The sequence below is a fragment of the Pinus tabuliformis genome, chromosome Q, assembly GCF_031772625.1.
Source record: "Pinus tabuliformis cultivar Carrire ecotype Pingquan chromosome Q, CPIR1, whole genome shotgun sequence".
Lineage (NCBI taxonomy): Eukaryota > Viridiplantae > Streptophyta > Pinopsida > Pinales > Pinaceae > Pinus > Pinus tabuliformis.
In genome coordinates, this window is record NC_142296.1 from 811,249,376 (window position 1) to 811,255,373 (window position 5,998).

Sequence of the window (5,998 nt, forward strand, 5' to 3'; positions counted from 1 at the left end):
ATGTCAAGGATAGCGTACTATCAGTTGCACGTGTTTTCCCATAAAGGAAACTCATGCATGTAGTCAAGGCAAGGTTCCTTGAGGATTTCGCAGCTCTGACAGTGTGTTAGAGCAGTGTTCCCCTGGGTGAAGGCGATCATCCCAGGGGAATTGCATAAGTAAATAGGAGCTTGGAGGGCAGAGTAGAAGGCTTGTGAGAAGTTGGGATTGCCTGTGAGCATATGTGAGGATTGTACTGAGAGCTGGCTAGCTCTGAGAGCTAAGGCTTTGTATAATTCCTATGTATTTCCACCTTGTATGATAATACAGATAGTGAGGTTTTTAGCTGAGGCTTTCCCCAGAGTATTTTCATATGTCTTGGATCATTGATTCTTCTTCTTATGGTTATATTTTTCAGCTCGATCTTTAAGCTTTCGTAAAGCAAATTGATAATAGAAGTAGGTTATAGTATTTTTCTTTGGTATATTACATTAACGGGTTAATCTACAGTCAAATTTTCTACATTTGACTCAGAACGAGATTTGTAGAGAATTTTCAAAATTTCTACACTTTTCTTAGCCCACTCGAGCATGAAGGAATTATAGGCCTCAATCAAGGAAGAGGTTGAAACCCTGACAGGAGCCTACAGACCAACATGAAAGAAAAATCATCCATGTTGAAAGAAGTCGTTATAGCTCTGGAAAGTATTCATTAAATATTCAGAGGCACTAGCAGTTCTCCCAGAGAAAGATTGGACTACCACCCATAAAAAAAATGTCCAACTACGCATTAGGATCAAATAATGGGATAAGATAGCTAGGGATTTTGAAAGGGCTCTTGCTTCTTAAAACCATATTCTAAGTGGGTTAGAGTCTGTGATCGAAATACATGGGGTTCCCTCTATTTGAGCAGTTGGAGAAGCGAGGAAACAAAAGGAAATCCTACATAAGGTTCAAGCATTTCTCTACCCTTTCAGGCAGGCTTCCAACATAAGTGATTTGTAGGTCACAATGGAGAAAATTACGTGGTATGTGGTGGAACCAGTGAGGATGTATATAAAGATAGTAACTCTAGCCAATCAGATCAAGGTCAAGAGAAGCACTCTCATTCTGGATGCCCTTGAATGCCTCCATAGACATGATGAAGAAAAGCCAAAGATAGCCCCAATAGCCACTAAGTACAAGCTCTGACACACCTACCTCATGGAGCATCTGCAAATAGATGTTCTAGAATTATCTATTACTAAATTGATAGGGTATAATTAGCTTGTTTTGTTGTGAATAGCAAGGTAGGATAGAGTAGGACAAAGTAGGAATTTGAAGAGTCATGAGGAATTCGAAGAGCCATGAGGATGTCCAAGAGTCCTGGGTAGACCAAAATTCACCCTCCTTTTTATAAATACACCCTCATGGCATATTGTAAAAGGACTTTTAGCTTTGGACTTATTCTGGTGCATATTGTTTTTGAGAACTTATGCTCTTTAATGAATACGAGGAGTAATAGGATATTTCCATTGTTGGATTCAATGACGACCTTTTATGTTGGTGCCATGAATATTATTAGCTTAATGAACTGGAAGTTCCTATGAGATTTGGTTTATTGTCTCCTCATGTATCTTCTGGTGCTATGATTTTTCTATTGCAACACATGGATGGTATATGATATGTTTTCCTTATGGTATATGATTTGTTGATGGTGTAGAGTCTAACTGGGAGTTTGCACTGGGGAGATCCCCTAGTTGTTCGTTATAATTTCCAACCCTTCAACAGATTTGGCGCTAGAAGGAGGGTCAATGGCTGGAACCAACACATGCCCTCACCCTGAAGCTGAATATTTTGATCAAGCTAGCAATCAACCTATTCATTATTCCCTCGAAATGTAACTCCATCCTGCCTTTGGCCCGCTTTTCGTAGATCTCCATCTCGAGGACTCCCAACCTCCTCCACTTGATCATGCTTCGGTGGAAGAGGAAACTACTCCCTATGAATTCATGTATGACCATTTGAGGGCTTTTCATCCTATCACCCAACAGTTCACTAGAGGTTTGAAGTGCATCCTTCCATGAGTTCACTCCCTAACCCACGCAGTTCCAAACCTCATCATACCTATCAATGTGTCGTAGTTAATTCGGTACCGCATTTTATTGGGATGATTTTGGATGATTATGTAAATGTCATTGAATGACTCTCGATTGAAGTATTTGAAAGCCCCCCAGTATCCGAGAGGGAAGGACCTAGGAGCACATTTATAGGAGATAATAACCAATCGCGACAAGAGAATGTAGGGGGAAATAATCAACTGTCACTAGAAAATACTTAGGTCAAAGATAAATTGTTGAGGAGAAACCTTTAGGTGATATGAGAATATCAAAAACTAGATTAATGTTTACAATGTATACCCTCCCCATAACAAGCAACCTCTCAGGTTCCCGAGGAACTTGGGAAACTTCAAAAACATCAATAAATTTAGGGATTTAGGACATTTGAGGGTCCCTCGAGGTAATGGCACACAACCACCTCACCCTATTGAAGGCTCTAGGTTGGGAACTGAAAGTGATTTTGAACGCAATGCTAACCATGTCATATTCCCTTCACCACTAAGAGCTAACTGTCGAAAACCTTTAGCCTATATGGCCCAGACCCCTTTAGGCATCTAAGGGCCCCTTCACGATATGCCCTATCACCCTTAGAAACACCTTCTGAAGTTATCCTTTCAAATGATCAAGGTGTAGTGTAATGATGTTGTTTGTGGGCTCTTTCCACACACCCTGGAGAATAAAGTCATGACATGCTACCACTCCTTTCTGGTGGCCTCCATACAAAGTTGGGATGAGTTTCTAAAGACCTTCCTCGAAAAGTTATCTGAAGATAAGACCCCATCTATGATCCTCACTGAATTTATAACTTTAAGGTGGCATGAGAAGGATAAGGTAAAGGAATTTAATCATTGATTCACCACTATTTTGAATAAATTCCTAGTGGATGTGGTTCTTGATGATGCTATCACTGTCGATTATTACACAAAATCCTTGTCGCACAATATTGTTGTGTTTGTCAAGCGAGAGGCTAAAGCTACTTTACTTGAAAACTTAGTTGAAGCTCTCGCTATAGAAAAGGATTTATTTTCCATAGGGGCACTTGAGCATGATAACCAGGGAGATTCTAAGTCGACAAGTAAGAAGGCTCAGGCCTCAACTGGCAAGTCTGGTGATAAGGATAAGGACTCTTTCGATTTTGAGGAGTTAACCAAATCCTTGAAGTAGTTAACCAATGAAGTCTTTAAATTGAATAGGAAGACTATTGGGAGCTCATCATGTAGTAAACTAGTTAAACCTTTCTTTAGGAAGAACATCAATTCCCCCCCCCCCCAAAATCAGCTCAAAGCTCTAATACGAACTTCAATGTAGAAGTTCTAGGTATGGAAAATCACTGCACCTTTCACCAAGTTGCTCATTCGAAAAAAACGTGTCCGCAATGGGTACACAATATGACTATAGTGGTTACCAATATGCTTGATGAGTAAACCATTGGAGTTGACGAGGAAGAATCCAATGACCCCCAGAAAGAATCCCTCCCTTGGATGAAAATTTTGGTTCCGTTGTTCTAGCTTTCGAGGTCATTCACAGAGGGGAAGTCCAATTTTTCCAAGAATTCGACATAGGAGACACCCCTCCCCCTAATCCACCGGAGACATATAACTTGAGGAGTAAGGACCTATAACTTGAGGAGTAAGGACCTATAACTTGAGGAGTAAGGGGCCAGTACTAGATCCTACACTGGAGGAGAAGAAGAAGGGATTGTTAAGAATAATTCTTCCATCAAATAACTCAAATCAACCCTCAGCCTCTACCCCCAGGAATTCGTTGATCCAACTCCCAAAGATACTTTTGTTGGTAGTAAGTTCACCTACTTGGTTCATGAAACCTGAGCCAAGTCCGTACAGGCCCATTCCATCCCATAAGTATCTCTAGAAGGCAATGCTAAGTTAGACCTAGGGTACGATATCGTTGGATATATGAAGAAGACATGGGCTAATATTTCGTTGTATGAGCTCGCCAAGATAGTCATCCAGTGTGAGTTAATTTTTAAAACCTTCGCCACCTTGCCTTACACTAATAGGTCCACTTCGTCCTCGAAAGTTAGCTCACCAAGCCAATCCCAGACCTCAGTTAACCTCCAATCCATTGTTAATTTCGCTAATGCAAATTCAAGAGCCGCAACCCCCCTGTTTCTCCTAACGTTTGAGATATTTAAATACAACATGCACAAATTCCTTTTTGATTCTTGTACATTAACTAATGTCATGCCTTTATCAGTCTATAAAAAATTGAACATACATCCTGAGAAGGCAGACGCTAAATCATTCATTTGGATATATCTCAAGTTCCTACAGTCAGAGAATTGAACAATGTGATAATCATACTATCTTCTAATTCTAGGGTGCATCAATGCATTGACATAGTGGTGGGTTACATCCCAGAGGCATATGGGTTGCTACTTATTAGAGACTGGTCGATTAAGCTCCATGGATAATTTTTTACGGATTGGTCCCACTTATGGATGCCTTATATAGATAAGAATAACCAGATCAGATTCAACAGTGAGCCATACATGAAGAATATGGTCACTGATGTGGAAGGATAAAATGATCCAATTAGTTTTGCTCAGGAAGAGTTGGGAATGTGCTTTTTGGAAACAAGTATTGGGTGCTATGAAGCCCTGCCATCGCCTATTCCACCATACACGCAGCTGGAAATATTTCCTTGCCTTCCAGCTGATGCTAATTAATTAGGTGCTCAGTATTTAGCTCAAAACTAAAAATTCTCATATTGTCTTCAAACTTGAACGACTGCATCCGTCTCATCAAGACTATCGCAACACAATTCATTTCACTGAAAACCGAATCCGGATGAGGGAGAAAATGCCCACTGTTCGTTTTCCTAAACAGCTAAAAAAATTGCAGAACAGGACAGAATGATGACATGGCAGTATACTCAACATGATGGGAATCTTCTTCAGTTTTTTCCCAATGAGGCTATGAAAAGTGTCACTTCAAGATTAACCAGTTTGATTGTGTGAAGGTGAAATTGCCCAATGTCCTCCAAAGTGGAATTATGGGTTCATGATGAATATTATGTGGAAATTAGTTTTTTTAGAAATATATATATATATATATATATATAGATTTATTTATTTATTTATTATATTGTTTTATATGATTTTAATATCATATGTTACATTATAATATATATATATATATATATATATATATATATATATATATAGATAGATATATTTATTTATTTATTATATTGTTTTATATGATTTAAATATCATATGTTACATTATAATATATATATAAACCTTATATAATTCTGAACTATATCCAAAGGCATCGAAACACACAAAGAAAGTGGGTGGCAAAATGTATGAAGGGGCGGGTCAAGGGCGGGTCGAACTTGTGACCTCCCCCTCCCAAATCCATTACATAATCGTTGAACCAAGTGGTGGACTTATTAAACGGTGGCCCCAATACTTTGTTTATGCCTACATCGATGCCGACGGTGGAGCTGAGAGGGCCAGCCCCGTGGTCCAGCTCCCTCACCATACGACAGTATAAACCATGGGCCAGCGCTAAAGGATAAGCGTGCTTAGAGCGCCGCTAATCCGGTTTTAATTTAATTAATCTATTTTTTAAGTTGGCGACAGTTTTGGAGGTGCGCCAATTTTGGCATAATTGCCAATTTGGGCGGTACTAACTAGAGTCTTCTCCAGTTTTAAAGGGGTTTCCTAGGGACACATTGACTGAAGCATATCTTGAGCAATGTTCGACAACATTGAGCTCAGAAAGAGGTGTTATTAGCTAATTTGGACATCTGATCACATTGGTGTAGGTAACAGAAGCCATAGAGTTTTGTAAATAGCATGTTTTCCACATTGAACTAATACAAAGGCCCAAGCCATGGAAGTTTGACCAAGGAGATCTAGCCAAGGAGGGGTGAATTCCTTCATCAAAACAC